Source organism: Eubalaena glacialis, unplaced genomic scaffold (assembly GCF_028564815.1).
Source record: "Eubalaena glacialis isolate mEubGla1 unplaced genomic scaffold, mEubGla1.1.hap2.+ XY scaffold_827, whole genome shotgun sequence".
NCBI lineage: Eukaryota > Metazoa > Chordata > Mammalia > Artiodactyla > Balaenidae > Eubalaena > Eubalaena glacialis.
The window spans coordinates 1-16,626 of record NW_026871728.1 but is presented as its reverse complement, the minus strand read 5'-3'; the positions used below and the strand labels follow the sequence as shown (position 1 = coordinate 16,626).

The window sequence follows — 16,626 nt, the reverse complement described above, 5'->3', positions numbered from 1 at the left end:
GAATTTTTTTCCCTTTAAATATATTTTCTCAGAAGCAAAACAATATACTTTCTCTTCCTTGGGAGAGAATAGACAAATTAGGCCTCTAAACATTTAAATTAATTAAAAATTAATTCCCCAATTAATTTCAGGAAAGTAATAATCACTTGTATAAATTTAAAATAAGAAAATTAAGAATTTCTGGGAAGAATGCTTTACCACTTATGCTTTCAATGTGGTATTTCTATAAGGAAAAATTTTGTTGTTGAATTGGTGACAAGGAACAATAACAGATTTAGCTGTAGATTAAATTAATGGTCTTGATTACTCGGAACAACAGTGAGAAACGAAATGAAATTGATTACAAAGATGACCCTTAATACTTTGAAGCAATTTAAATAATTTATACATTTTATATATAATGACATTTAAAATGTTTATGTCCTGTCGTGTGCTTTTATCGAGGTTACTCAGAAAAATTAGATTGGTTTAATAATTTTGGTCTAAAAACGACTATATATATATTTTCAGATTATGTTATGATGTAGAAAAGAATGGTGGTATAATATACTGTTATATAAGTCTTGGCTTTATTTTGGCTTGAAAATCTGAGTTACGTTGGACTTCCTAAATTTCCTGTACTGGTTGTACTGGTTAAATAAGCAAACTTATCCAATAAGTTTTCAACGACTAATAATTTAAATTTATGTGTTGAAGTATATTAAATATACTAGTCAAGTACATTAAATATACTAATTTCTTTAAAGAGGAATGAATACTTGTAATTCTAGGAACCAGACGACTCAATTATTCCACTTACAATTTTTGGTAAATATTTTTAGGCGTCATCTAGTATATGATTCCATATATACCAATATATGATTCCAACATTCTCATGGTCCAGCATGTGTCAGCTTGAATTACAAGTTCAAGATCTAGAGTTAACTTTAATCCTTTGACTAACATTAAATTGATTTAATTAACGAATCATCTTTGGTTGCCTGCAAATTCTCTCTGTCTTCGTCCTTCCCGTTTGCCCTAATTTCATGATAGGTCGGTTGACAACAGCGCTTTCGTTGGGGAATGCTGTTGTTTTCTGGGTTCACATATATTTCTATATGTTGTAGGTTTGTGGCTGGTGCTGTGGCTATTCTTATGTGTTCCCTTGACAAAAGTTCAGTAGAGTGGCTTGTGTTTTCACTGCTCTGACACGTCAGAATCATAACCTTCATGCTGCGCACTGCACAGCTTCTGAAACCTTCTCAAAGCGCCTCCTTGCTTCTTGTTACACATTCACTTTTTGCATGGCACTTGCTTTTTATCACAGCAAGCACCAAAATCCAGCTTGGCAAAGACATGATATCATTGAAAAGAATGTAGAATAATCTAATGTTGGCAGATTTTACTATGTAAATTACACCTCAATAAAGCTTACTTTTTTAAAAAAAAGGACAAACAAAACCAAATGTTGACAGGATGGCGAGCACTGGAAATTCTTATTCATTTCTGGAAAGGGTATACAAAAGTTCCACAGGTTGGAAAAAAATTTGGCAGCATCCACTGAGGGTCATACATACACAGTTATATGCTGTGGCCCAGAAATCGTACTTTTAGCTGTGCTACACCTTTGACCTGTGCTCTCCAATATGATAGGTACAAGCCACATGTAGCTACTGAACACTTGAAAGTTGCTAGGGCCACAAGTTGTAATGATAATATTTTGACGTAATAAGTCTCCTAAAACATTCACATAGATGAAAATAGAAAATTCAAAATTCCTTGTGACAGGTTTGAAAACTAATAAAGGGAAACGTCACTCAAATGAAGTCGGGAGACCAGAAGTGGGAGCTCTCATGGGGTACCACTCAAGTTCAAAGACAGGAAGTATCGTCAATTACAAACCCAAACGGAAGAAGCATCAACAGCAAGAATCATCGATTACAGGCCCCAACAGAAAAACATATTCGTTGCATCTCCTGCAAGAATTCAGCAACTTGGCAATGAGAAACCGTCATCACCCTGAACTTTCACTTTTCTCCAATGGACTTGGGTTCAAAACAACCTCCCTCAGCTTCCTCCTCTTTCTCTGTAAAGTAAGTTTCCTTCCTCTCCTTTGTTTGTGGGACTTGCCTATGGCTTTTGCTATAGCTTGCTTGTCCTGAATTGCAATTCTCCTGCTATTCCTGAATAAACCCTTTCTGCTGGAAAAAAACAAAAAACAAAAAACCCCCCAACTTTTATATATTTTTATTTTTATAAATTTTTAAAATTTATTTTGTTTATTTGTTTTTGGCTGCGTTGGGTCTTCGTTGCTGGGCGAGGGTTTTCTCTAGTTGCAGTGACTGGGGGCTACGCTTCATTGTGGTGGCTTCTCTTGTTGCGGAACATGGGCTCTAGGCGGGCAGGCGTCAGTAGTTGTGGCATGAGGGCTCAGTAGTTGTGGCTCACGGGCTCTAGAGCGTAGGCTCAGTAGTTGGGGTGCACGGGCTTAGTTGCTCCACAGCATGTGGGATCTTCCCGGAACAGGGCTCGACCCCGTGTCCCCTGCCTTGGCAGGCAGATTCTTAACCAATGCGCAACCAGGGAAGCCCCCAAAAGTATTATTTTGAAAGTCAACACTGGCATTATTCTCTTGGAATGGGGTGCCCTAGAAAAATGTGTATGTCCACCAAAGGTCATAAAAAAATGTTCGTACCATTTCAGAATATCTTCAATTGGAAACAACTGAAATGTCCAACAGTAGAAAACTATGTCGAGTTATATTCTTACAAGGAATACACACAGAGACAAAGAACTACGTGAAAAATAGGGTTAAATTTCATAGACATAATGGTGAGTGAAAGAAGTCAGACTCATGCCCCTCCAACCCCCCAAACCCAGTGCATGCCCTGTGATTCAATTTATGTGAAAGTAACAGGCAGAGAGGTTGGGAGGGGTATGTGTGTGATTACTCTGAGCTCTTGCATGGGAAGAGTCATGAGGAAGCCTTCTGTGGTCTGGTAATTTTCCATACCTTAGTTATTCAGGTTGCTTCAGCAGTGATTCAGGTTGGTGTACACTGGTAATGGTTTGGGAACTGTACACTCTTTGTACTTTATGCATATTATGCCTCATTTTTAAAAAGTTTAATGCCACTCGGTTACTGTTAAAGTGATGTTGATACTTTTTCTTCTGCTTTGTCCTGGGCTAGGAGGGAAAGTAAGTTCAAAGTAGTTACTGTGATATGTTTGCTGTCCTCAGATTTTTGGCTTCCCTTCACTATCGGATATCTGACTACTTACTCATGTGCTGCTCACAACCATTACCTTAAGCTGACATTCCACTGTTAATACTGTGTCAAAGAGAGAATCAAGTGTTCATGACCAAATCTGCTCTTTGAAGAATAAATATGAGTCAAGGAAGGGGGTGGGGTATATGAAATTGAGAAATTCTGATGAGGAAAGTAGTTCAATTAGGCTTAACTCACAGGTGCCAAAGGGGGACACTGGCAGGTAGTACACAAAGAAAAGCCGCCACATGCATTTCACCACTGAACTCTCAAGAAGTTTTGAGCATCCACACATAGCCAAAAGCGTTTACCTGATTAGTTCGGAACTTCACTAGATTAACCCGTCCAGAGTAGCTGTTTGATGGCTTTCAGCTATCTGTTCCTCTAGGAAAGGGAAAACCCCCCTTTCTCAGGCTTTGTTTGTGTGTGCGTGTGTGTGTGTGTTTCCTCTCTTCTCTTTTCTGGCTCTTTTATAAATCCTGTCTTTGTTTAATGACAACATCCTAATAACTGTTTCCCATTTTTATTAGTAACCATGTGAGCTAACTCATTCAAAATCTCTTTACTACTTGAAGTAAGTCAGAAAGAGAAAAACAAATATCGTATATTAACGCATATCTGTGGAACCTAGAAAAATGGTTCAGATGACCCGGCTTGCAGGGCAGAAAGAGAGACACAGATGTCGAGAACAAACATATGGACCCCCAACGGGGGGAAAGCGGCAGAGGGGTTGGTGGTGGTGGGATGCGTTGGGAGATTGGGATTGACATATATACACTAATATATATAAAATAAGTATTAAGAACCTGCTGTATAAAAAAATTTTTAAAAATTCAAAAATAATCTCTTTACTACTAATGTTGAAGTATGATTTTCATATTCACATCTGTATACACTATGTTGGTAGCTTTGAAATCTATTCTTGGGTGGAGACTGCCATGGAAAGGGAGAGTTTAGGCCTTAAATGGTTGGAAGATAGGTCCTTCTTAGTCTTTAAATAGACAGTTTCCAGTTAGTATGTGTTTAACAAACTCATCGTCATTCTCTCTGCGTCTAACGTCGTTGCTTCTCCAATGGTCCTGTTTACTCTTTCTCCTCTTCTTCTTCATTTCATTAATGAGTTTGGCGAGGTTTGTAGGCCTACCTTTCAATCTTCTTTTCCTTTTGAAATCTTGGAGGTTGAACAAGGAAGGGATGCAAATCTCAGTGAAGTTTTCTCAGTTACCCGTGAGCATGGTGGCCAAGGGCAGGGGCTCTGGAGGCAAACTGCCTGGGTCTGAGTGCTGGCTCTCACTGTCACCGGGGGTGAGACCCTGGAAAGGTTAGCTCAGCTTTTCAGTGCCTCAGTGTTCTCATCTGCAACAAGGGGTGGTAAAGTCCTACACTATCTTCCAGGGTTGTTATGTGGACTTAGTAAGTTATTCCACAGTAAAGCACTGAGGAACAGTGCTGGTCACTGAGTAAAGCTCGAGAAAGCTGGTATTATCGTTATCATGAAGTCTTTTATTTCCCCTTCTAACTGTACCACTGCTGACTTTCAACATGCCCCAGAACAAATTGCGATTGTTTAAATGTTTAGCTGACCTCTTCTCCCTCATATTAGTGACCTGCATCTGGAAAATTGGTTGGTTTGGACGGTGATCTAACCGGTGATCGAAAGGCAGTGGGGGACTGGATCCAGCTTCATCAGATTCTTGGACCTTGGGCAGGCATGACGATCGTTTAGCTCATGGTAGACGATCTCTTGCACATGTTTCTACAGCAAGAGCTTTTCATAGATAGTCAGACTTACGTTAAGTATTATAAGAAAAGTGCAAGTGTGTACCAGTGACCTGTCTTTTTGGTTGTTGTTGTTTGAAGAAATCAAAGGAAGAAAAGAGAATTTACCTGGAAGTTGTAGATTTCCTCCTTCAGGTACGACGGAGTGTTTGTAGCAAGCTAGCATTCACCCTGAAAACGACTCAATCAAGTCTGGATGAAAGGAATTCTGTTTGCAGGCTTTGGAGAAATGCAGCTAGGACCCACAGGATCCGCTCCAGAGAGAGAGAAGCTCACTGGAGTGAACCTACTTCTCTACCTTTTCCCCTTAGGCCCAAAGGGCACTTGCCCGAAGCCCCGGCTCCCGCGGCTTCTGGGAGCTGAGGAGTCGGCAGCGGGGGCGACCCCTGCACTCGGGGGCACAGCCGTGGATCCGCGGACTCTGCGGTCGGTGCGGGAGCCCGAAGGCCGGCTGTGGGAGGCTCGGGGGTCCTCCCTTCGGGGCCGGCGAGGAACCCTGAAAGCAGGGCCTCTCGGAAGCCGCAGTCTCCTTGCCTGAGAGATCTCGGGGCTTCAAGGTTCATTCTTCAGTTGAAAAAGTTGGCGACTAGGATAGTGGTGGCAGGACCTACGGATTTCAGGGACGTGCCACTAAGGCGGTAGCACCCGCCGTGTTTCCGTAGTGTAGCGGTTATCACGTTCGCCTCACACGCGAAAGGTCCCCGGTTCGAAACCGGGCGGAAACAAACGTCCTTCCTTTCTGAAGTTTTTACCTTCCCATTCAAAAAACCCAAACGGGCGAAAGGCAGGGGGTGAGGCAGCGGGCGCAGCCTCAGTTTCCATCCCCAAGGTACAGGGCAGGAGTTCGCTTACTGCCTGAGAGCCTGCTCAGCACCAGGAACCCGCCCTCCTTTCTCTGCTCTGAGGCACTGCGGAGGGCAGGCCACAGCCAGCTAATCCAAGTGGGCAAAGGACCAGGCTGACTTCGGGTCATTTTTACATCCGGAAATCCCCTCACCTACTAAGCAGGCGCCTAGACCTCTTCCACATGTTCACACGAGTTATGTCTCTGAAAACCAAGGAGTTCATCCCTGTGAAGCACACTTGGCTTTCCCCCACCTCGGCACACGTACGCAACAGTTTGATTTGCGTGACGCAACAAAAGAGACCGAACCCAACTGTGCACCGGGGACCCGAGCCAAAGACACAGAAATGAACAACGTCAGGCTCCACGAATTGAGCCGGTCGCGGAGGGGAAGGAGCCCGTACCGGTGCCGTCTCCAGGAGAGCCCCCAGAGCCAGGGCAGAGATCAGGAAGTGGACGGATCCGCCCATCACCTGCTGACATCCCAGTCGGCACCTGACTCAAGGGAAAAGCGAGGTTCAGAAAGAGAGCAGGACCTTGGCTCGGCAGCACACAGCGCTGAAGCTAGAGCAGGACGGACCTTGGGTCCTGTCTCAGGGCCCAAGGCGTCGCCCAAGACTGGAGAGGTGAAGGGTGATGAGCAGCCGGGCAAGGGCTGGGAGCCTTGCACAGCTGCATTCAGCCCTGGGCTTCTGGGAAATCTCCGTTCCTGCGCTCCAGGTCTCTGAAGTTTAATCTTGACTTTTACCATTTGCATCTGGAGACGCTACGTCGGGGCTCCTCAATGGTTCCCTGGTGGTCTAGTGGCTAGGATTCGGCGCTTTCACCGCTGCGGCCCGGGTTCGATTCCCGGTCAGGGAAGCCTTTGTAAACATTTTTTTCTTTTTTTCCCCTTCAGCGTCTCCACTGGCAGGAGTCTTCCTCTTCCTGCCCCGACCAGAGCTGTGTTTTGCTTCAAGGTTCAGATGCAGAAGAGCTTCTGCACTGAGTCCCCAAATGCCGCTGAGTCCCGGCCTCAGGGTCCTTGACATCGCGCAGGCTGGAGGACGTGAGATGTAATGAACAGCCTGGGCTGGCCGGCTCTCGCCTCGGCTCTTTTCTCCCTGCATGGTACAAACCCGAAGTCTTATTTACCGCGTTTTCATCCCAAGAGAATCGGGGACTCGAGTTCCAAACATTCATTAAGAACCCAAACCAAAGCCCTTTGAAACATACAAGAAAGTTGCAAGAGTAATAACATCGTATATTCTGTACGTAAGTGCACAGTAAACATTTTCCCACGTTGGGTTTCTCACTCTCTCTCCGTATATAAGAATGGCGACACCACTTGAGAGCTCCTTGCAGACATCTCCACTCAAGATTGCTCCTTTCGTTTGGCGTGTCTCTCAAAGGCAGCTTCTGCGGGACTTGTCCTCCAAGACCAGGGGAAGCCTCTGTCCTCGCGAGGAGGCCCCCTTGCCCTTTCAGGAACCTGAAATCCGTTCTCTTCAGGCGGTAGAGAAGCTTCAGGAGGAGTTTTATTCAGCTCCCCCCCGCCCCCGAAGTGCAGGCCAGGCACGTTCTGTGCTAGTAGGAATCCCCCCGGACCGGCTGCCCTCCGGTCTCCTTCCCGGTTGCCTTGGCGGGCAGTGGGGTCTCGGGTCAGCCTGAGCGCTGGAACCGCCTACCTCGGGAAAGGCCCTTCTGGGAAGTGCAGCTGCCCCTTGGCTGTGGCCTGGATCTCTGTGCCCTGCACGGAGCGTAAAGGGTTCTGACAGGACACAAAGGTGACGAATCCTTCCCTGTAGTGAGTGGGAGGATGAGAGGACCAGATGGGAAATGCGTCCAAGGGAGGGGGAGTATTCTCAAGTGCTTGTCAGAATTGTCTGCATGGGTGGCTGCCCTATGATAATAGTGCTTAGTGTTGTCTTTTCCTGACCTCGCCCCAGTCTCAGGTCCAGTGCGATCGGCTGCTCTAAACTTTCCGTTTTTCCGAAGCTTTGGAACTGGTACCGTTTTCCTGCGAGAAAGGCGGCACAGCCTAGGAATTGGTAAGTGTCTACTGCATAGAGAGGCCAGAAGAGCAGCGTGCTGCTGTCTCTCTGGCGCAATGGGTTAGCGCGTTCGGCGCTAATCGAAAGGTTGGTGGTTCGAGCCCACCCAGGAACGGTGAGAGAGGTTTTAGAACCCATTCAGCGTTTTCCGTGCTGATTACCATTCCAAGTGTTCCATGCTGATTACCATTCCAGGTGTTCCATGCTGATTATCACCTGTACATCTGCTCCCACAAAGTTTACCGAACTGCATTCGGGGTCCTATCCCGGATAGTCTTTTTTGTCTGAGGCTTGTCCTGAGGATTCTGGTATTTCCTGGTATGTGACACCGCAGCAGTGAGAAGCTGTCCACCTCTTGTCTTTCCACTATTTGCTAAAAACCACGTGGGCCCAGTCAACCCTTGTCAATAACTGCAAAGCTGTAATATCTACAATAAGGATGATCTTAATATGCAATGGTTCCCTCCTAAGGAACTCAGCATTAATAAGGGGGATTAACAGGCTCCCTGACTTCAGACTATATTACAAAGCTACAGTAATCAAGACAGTTTGGTACTGGCACCAAAACAGAAATATAGATCAATGGAACAGGATAGAAAGCCCAGAGATAAGCCCACGCACATATGGTCACCTTATCTTTGATAAAGGAGGCAAGCATATACAGTGGAGAAAAGACAGCCTCTTCAATAAGTGGTGCTGGGAAAATTGGACAGGTACATGTAAAAGTATGAAATTAGAACACTCCCTGACACCATACACAAAAATAAACTCAAAATGGATTAAAGACCTAAGTGTAAGGCCAGACACTATCAAACTCTTAGAGGAAAACATAGGCAGAACACTGTATGACATAAGTCACAGCAAGATCCTTTTTGACCCAGGTCCTAGAGAAATGGAAATAAAAACACAAATAAACAAATGGGACCTAATGAAACTTAAAAGCTTTTGCACAGCAAAAGAAACCATAAACAAGACCAAAAGACAACCCTCAGAATGGGAGAAAATATTTGCAAATGAAGCAACGGACAAAGGATTAATCTCCAAGATTTACAAGCAGCTCATGCAGCTCAATAACAAAAAAACAAACAACCCAATCCAAAAATGGGCAGAAGACCTAAATAGACATTTCTCCAAAGAAGAGATACAGATTGCCAACAGACACATGAAAGAATGCTCAACATCATTAATCATTAGAGAAATGCAAATCAAAACTACAATGAGGTATCATCTCACACCGGTCAGAATGGCCATCATCAAAAAATCTAGAAACAATAAATGCTGGAGAGGGTGTAGAGAAAAGGGAACACTCTTGCACTGTTGGTGGGAATGTAAATTGATACAGCCACTATGGAGAACAGTATGGAGGTTCCTTAAAAAACTAAAAATAGAACTACCATATGACCCAGCAATCCCACTACTGGGCATATACCCTGAGAAAACCATAATTCAGAAAGAGTCATGTACCAAAATATGCATTGCAGCTCTGTTTACAATAGCCAGGACATGGAAGCAACCTAGGTGTCCATCATCGGATGAATGGATAAAGAAGATGTGGCACATATATACAATGGAATATTACTCAGCCATAAAAAGAAATGAAATGGAGGTGTTTGTAATGAGGTGGATGGAGTTAGAGTCTGTCATACAGAGTGAAGTAAGTCAGAAAGAGGAAAACAAATACAGTATGCTAACACATATATATGGAATCTAAGGGAAAAAAAAAAAAAAAAAAAGAGGTCATGAAGAACCTAGTGGCAAGATGGGAATAAAGACACAGACCTACTAGAGAATGGACTTGAGGATATGGGGAGGGGGAGGGGTGAGATGTGACAGGGTGAGAGAGTGTCATGGACATATATACACTACCAAATGTAAAATAGATAGCTAGTGGGAAGCAGCCGCATAGCACAGGGAGATCAGCTCGGTGCTTTGTGACCACCTAGAGGGGTGGGATAGGGAGGGTGGGAGGGAGGGAGATGCAAGAGGGAAGAGATATGGCAACATATGTATATGTGTAACTGATTCACTTTGTTGTAAAGCAGAAGCTAGCACACCATTGTAAAGCAATTATACTTCAATAAAGATGTTTAAAAAAAAATAAGGGGGATTAATACAGGAAGAATGTTGAATTTTTAGCACGGAATAGGCAGCTTTCTTTCATTGGTATACTCAAGTTCCTAAATAACTGAAAAAATTCAAACAAGTGTCCTTCAGGGATTGCTGAAATCAGACGACAGAAAGCAGAGGAGAGACATATCATTACAAACAAGCAACAAATTCAGCAGCATGAGCACTTGTGACAACCCTACAAATCAAGATTTAAACCTTCCAGAACTGTAAGCCAGTTCGGTCGTTAATAAAAATGGATGGGGAGCAATGACTTCATGCACAGATACATACCCTGGAGACTCAAAAGCATAGGACAATGACTTCATGCACAGACACATACCCTGGAGACTCAAAAGCATATCACAGAATTACTCCGATTTTCATTAATGAGCTTCCTTCAAGGACCTAATGTGGCTTACTTATTTCATTGTGTTTCCCTCACTGTCAGTTGCTGTTAAAACATATCATTGCCTCTGCTTTCACCTTAAATAATGCCCACTAGTTTGATGAATTTTTTTCCCTTTAAATATATTTTCTCAGAAGCAAAACAATATACTTTCTCTTCCTTGGGAGAGAATAGACAAATTAGGCCTCTAAACATTTAAATTAATTAAAAATTAATTCCCCAATTAATTTCAGGAAAGTAATAATCACTTGTATAAATTTAAAATAAGAAAATTAAGAATTTCTGGGAAGAATGCTTTACCACTTATGCTTTCAATGTGGTATTTCTATAAGGAAAAATTTTGTTGTTGAATTGGTGACAAGGAACAATAACAGATTTAGCTGTAGATTAAATTAATGGTCTTGATTACTCGGAACAACAGTGAGAAACGAAATGAAATTGATTACAAAGATGACCCTTAATACTTTGAAGCAATTTAAATAATTTATACATTTTATATATAATGACATTTAAAATGTTTATGTCCTGTCGTGTGCTTTTATCGAGGTTACTCAGAAAAATTAGATTGGTTTAATAATTTTGGTCTAAAAACGACTATATATATATTTTCAGATTATGTTATGATGTAGAAAAGAGTGGTGGTATAATATACTGTTATATAAGTCTTGGCTTTATTTTGGCTTGAAAATCTGAGTTACGTTGGACTTCCTAAATTTCCTGTACTGGTTGTACTGGTTAAATAAGCAAACTTATCCAATAAGTTTTCAACGACTAATAATTTAAATTTATGTGTTGAAGTATATTAAATATACTAGTCAAGTACATTAAATATACTAATTTCTTTAAAGAGGAATGAATACTTGTAATTCTAGGAACCAGACGACTCAATTATTCCACTTACAATTTTTGGTAAATATTTTTAGGCGTCATCTAGTATATGATTCCATATATACCAATATATGATTCCAACATTCTCATGGTCCAGCATGTGTCAGCTTGAATTACAAGTTCAAGATCTAGAGTTAACTTTAATCCTTTGACTAACATTAAATTGATTTAATTAACGAATCATCTTTGGTTGCCTGCAAATTCTCTCTGTCTTCGTCCTTCCCGTTTGCCCTAATTTCATGATAGGTCGGTTGACAACAGCGCTTTCGTTGGGGAATGCTGTTGTTTTCTGGGTTCACATATATTTCTATATGTTGTAGGTTTGTGGCTGGTGCTGTGGCTATTCTTATGTGTTCCCTTGACAAAAGTTCAGTAGAGTGGCTTGTGTTTTCACTGCTCTGACACGTCAGAATCATAACCTTCATGCTGCGCACTGCACAGCTTCTGAAACCTTCTCAAAGCGCCTCCTTGCTTCTTGTTACACATTCACTTTTTGCATGGCACTTGCTTTTTATCACAGCAAGCACCAAAATCCAGCTTGGCAAAGACATGATATCATTGAAAAGAATGTAGAATAATCTAATGTTGGCAGATTTTACTATGTAAATTACACCTCAATAAAGCTTACTTTTTTAAAAAAAAGGACAAACAAAACCAAATGTTGACAGGATGGCGAGCACTGGAAATTCTTATTCATTTCTGGAAAGGGTATACAAAAGTTCCACAGGTTGGAAAAAAATTTGGCAGCATCCACTGAGGGTCATACATACACAGTTATATGCTGTGGCCCAGAAATCGTACTTTTAGCTGTGCTACACCTTTGACCTGTGCTCTCCAATATGATAGGTACAAGCCACATGTAGCTACTGAACACTTGAAAGTTGCTAGGGCCACAAGTTGTAATGATAATATTTTGACGTAATAAGTCTCCTAAAACATTCACATAGATGAAAATAGAAAATTCAAAATTCCTTGTGACAGGTTTGAAAACTAATAAAGGGAAACGTCACTCAAATGAAGTCGGGAGACCAGAAGTGGGAGCTCTCATGGGGTACCACTCAAGTTCAAAGACAGGAAGTATCGTCAATTACAAACCCAAACGGAAGAAGCATCAACAGCAAGAATCATCGATTACAGGCCCCAACAGAAAAACATATTCGTTGCATCTCCTGCAAGAATTCAGCAACTTGGCAATGAGAAACCGTCATCACCCTGAACTTTCACTTTTCTCCAATGGACTTGGGTTCAAAACAACCTCCCTCAGCTTCCTCCTCTTTCTCTGTAAAGTAAGTTTCCTTCCTCTCCTTTGTTTGTGGGACTTGCCTATGGCTTTTGCTATAGCTTGCTTGTCCTGAATTGCAATTCTCCTGCTATTCCTGAATAAACCCTTTCTGCTGGAAAAAAACAAAAAACAAAAAACCCCCCAACTTTTATATATTTTTATTTTTATAAATTTTTAAAATTTATTTTGTTTATTTGTTTTTGGCTGCGTTGGGTCTTCGTTGCTGGGCGAGGGTTTTCTCTAGTTGCAGTGACTGGGGGCTACGCTTCATTGTGGTGGCTTCTCTTGTTGCGGAACATGGGCTCTAGGCGGGCAGGCGTCAGTAGTTGTGGCATGAGGGCTCAGTAGTTGTGGCTCACGGGCTCTAGAGCGTAGGCTCAGTAGTTGGGGTGCACGGGCTTAGTTGCTCCACAGCATGTGGGATCTTCCCGGAACAGGGCTCGACCCCGTGTCCCCTGCCTTGGCAGGCAGATTCTTAACCAATGCGCAACCAGGGAAGCCCCCAAAAGTATTATTTTGAAAGTCAACACTGGCATTATTCTCTTGGAATGGGGTGCCCTAGAAAAATGTGTATGTCCACCAAAGGTCATAAAAAAATGTTCGTACCATTTCAGAATATCTTCAATTGGAAACAACTGAAATGTCCAACAGTAGAAAACTATGTCGAGTTATATTCTTACAAGGAATACACACAGAGACAAAGAACTACGTGAAAAATAGGGTTAAATTTCATAGACATAATGGTGAGTGAAAGAAGTCAGACTCATGCCCCTCCAACCCCCCAAACCCAGTGCATGCCCTGTGATTCAATTTATGTGAAAGTAACAGGCAGAGAGGTTGGGAGGGGTATGTGTGTGATTACTCTGAGCTCTTGCATGGGAAGAGTCATGAGGAAGCCTTCTGTGGTCTGGTAATTTTCCATACCTTAGTTATTCAGGTTGCTTCAGCAGTGATTCAGGTTGGTGTACACTGGTAATGGTTTGGGAACTGTACACTCTTTGTACTTTATGCATATTATGCCTCATTTTTAAAAAGTTTAATGCCACTCGGTTACTGTTAAAGTGATGTTGATACTTTTTCTTCTGCTTTGTCCTGGGCTAGGAGGGAAAGTAAGTTCAAAGTAGTTACTGTGATATGTTTGCTGTCCTCAGATTTTTGGCTTCCCTTCACTATCGGATATCTGACTACTTACTCATGTGCTGCTCACAACCATTACCTTAAGCTGACATTCCACTGTTAATACTGTGTCAAAGAGAGAATCAAGTGTTCATGACCAAATCTGCTCTTTGAAGAATAAATATGAGTCAAGGAAGGGGGTGGGGTATATGAAATTGAGAAATTCTGATGAGGAAAGTAGTTCAATTAGGCTTAACTCACAGGTGCCAAAGGGGGACACTGGCAGGTAGTACACAAAGAAAAGCCGCCACATGCATTTCACCACTGAACTCTCAAGAAGTTTTGAGCATCCACACATAGCCAAAAGCGTTTACCTGATTAGTTCGGAACTTCACTAGATTAACCCGTCCAGAGTAGCTGTTTGATGGCTTTCAGCTATCTGTTCCTCTAGGAAAGGGAAAACCCCCCTTTCTCAGGCTTTGTTTGTGTGTGCGTGTGTGTGTGTGTTTCCTCTCTTCTCTTTTCTGGCTCTTTTATAAATCCTGTCTTTGTTTAATGACAACATCCTAATAACTGTTTCCCATTTTTATTAGTAACCATGTGAGCTAACTCATTCAAAATCTCTTTACTACTTGAAGTAAGTCAGAAAGAGAAAAACAAATATCGTATATTAACGCATATCTGTGGAACCTAGAAAAATGGTTCAGATGACCCGGCTTGCAGGGCAGAAAGAGAGACACAGATGTCGAGAACAAACATATGGACCCCCAACGGGGGGAAAGCGGCAGAGGGGTTGGTGGTGGTGGGATGCGTTGGGAGATTGGGATTGACATATATACACTAATATATATAAAATAAGTATTAAGAACCTGCTGTATAAAAAAATTTTTAAAAATTCAAAAATAATCTCTTTACTACTAATGTTGAAGTATGATTTTCATATTCACATCTGTATACACTATGTTGGTAGCTTTGAAATCTATTCTTGGGTGGAGACTGCCATGGAAAGGGAGAGTTTAGGCCTTAAATGGTTGGAAGATAGGTCCTTCTTAGTCTTTAAATAGACAGTTTCCAGTTAGTATGTGTTTAACAAACTCATCGTCATTCTCTCTGCGTCTAACGTCGTTGCTTCTCCAATGGTCCTGTTTACTCTTTCTCCTCTTCTTCTTCATTTCATTAATGAGTTTGGCGAGGTTTGTAGGCCTACCTTTCAATCTTCTTTTCCTTTTGAAATCTTGGAGGTTGAACAAGGAAGGGATGCAAATCTCAGTGAAGTTTTCTCAGTTACCCGTGAGCATGGTGGCCAAGGGGAGGGGCTCTGGAGGCAAACTGCCTGGGTCTGAGTGCTGGCTCTCACTGTCACCGGGGGTGAGACCCTGGAAAGGTTAGCTCAGCTTTTCAGTGCCTCAGTGTTCTCATCTGCAACAAGGGGTGGTAAAGTCCTACACTATCTTCCAGGGTTGTTATGTGGACTTAGTAAGTTATTCCACAGTAAAGCACTGAGGAACAGTGCTGGTCACTGAGTAAAGCTCGAGAAAGCTGGTATTATCGTTATCATGAAGTCTTTTATTTCCCCTTCTAACTGTACCACTGCTGACTTTCAACATGCCCCAGAACAAATTGCGATTGTTTAAATGTTTAGCTGACCTCTTCTCCCTCATATTAGTGACCTGCATCTGGAAAATTGGTTGGTTTGGACGGTGATCTAACCGGTGATCGAAAGGCAGTGGGGGACTGGATCCAGCTTCATCAGATTCTTGGACCTTGGGCAGGCATGACGATCGTTTAGCTCATGGTAGACGATCTCTTGCACATGTTTCTACAGCAAGAGCTTTTCATAGATAGTCAGACTTACGTTAAGTATTATAAGAAAAGTGCAAGTGTGTACCAGTGACCTGTCTTTTTGGTTGTTGTTGTTTGAAGAAATCAAAGGAAGAAAAGAGAATTTACCTGGAAGTTGTAGATTTCCTCCTTCAGGTACGACGGAGTGTTTGTAGCAAGCTAGCATTCACCCTGAAAACGACTCAATCAAGTCTGGATGAAAGGAATTCTGTTTGCAGGCTTTGGAGAAATGCAGCTAGGACCCACAGGATCCGCTCCAGAGAGAGAGAAGCTCACTGGAGTGAACCTACTTCTCTACCTTTTCCCCTTAGGCCCAAAGGGCACTTGCCCGAAGCCCCGGCTCCCGCGGCTTCTGGGAGCTGAGGAGTCGGCAGCGGGGGCGACCCCTGCACTCGGGGGCACCAGCCGTGGATCCGCGGACTCTGCGGTCGGTGCGGGAGCCCGAAGGCCGGCTGTGGGAGGCTCGGGGGGTCCTCCCTTCGGGGCCGGCGAGGAACCCTGAAAGCAGGGCCTCTCGAAGCCGCAGTCTCCTTGCCTGAGAGATCTCGGGGCTTCAAGGTTCATTCTTCAGTTGAAAAAGTTGGCGACTCGGATAGTGGTGGCAGGACCTACGGATTTCAGGGACGTGCCACTAAGGCGGTAGCACCCGCCGTGTTTCCGTAGTGTAGCGGTTATCACGTTCGCCTCACACGCGAAAGGTCCCCGGTTCGAAACCGGGCGGAAACAAACGTCCTTCCTTTCTGAAGTTTTTACCTTCCCATTCAAAAAACCCAAACGGGCGAAAGGCAGGGGGTGAGGCAGCGGGCGCAGCCTCAGTTTCCATCCCCAAGGTACAGGGCAGGAGTTCGCTTACTGCCTGAGAGCCTGCTCAGCACCAGGAACCCGCCCTCCTTTCTCTGCTCTGAGGCACTGCGGAGGGCAGGCCACAGCCAGCTAATCCAAGTGGGCAAAGGACCAGGCTGACTTCGGGTCATTTTTACATCCGGAAATCCCCTCACCTACTAAGCAGGCGCCTAGACCTCTTCCACATGTTCACACGAGTTATGTCTCTGAAAACCAAGGAGTTCATCCCTGTGAAGC

The 16,626-nt window shown here is 43.3% G+C and overlaps 2 non-coding genes across 2 annotated transcripts; both read left to right on the top strand.

Annotated features, from left to right (window-relative positions):
* The first annotated feature begins 5,678 nt into the window (after window positions 1–5,678).
* Window positions 5,679–5,751, top strand: TRNAV-CAC (transfer RNA valine (anticodon CAC)). The gene has a single exon. It is a non-coding gene; the product is annotated as a tRNA-Val (tRNA).
* Window positions 5,752–16,199: 10,448 nt separating this feature from the next.
* Window positions 16,200–16,272, top strand: TRNAV-CAC (transfer RNA valine (anticodon CAC)). Its single transcript has one exon. It is a non-coding gene; the product is annotated as a tRNA-Val (tRNA).
* The last annotated feature ends 354 nt before the right edge of the window (window positions 16,273–16,626 follow it).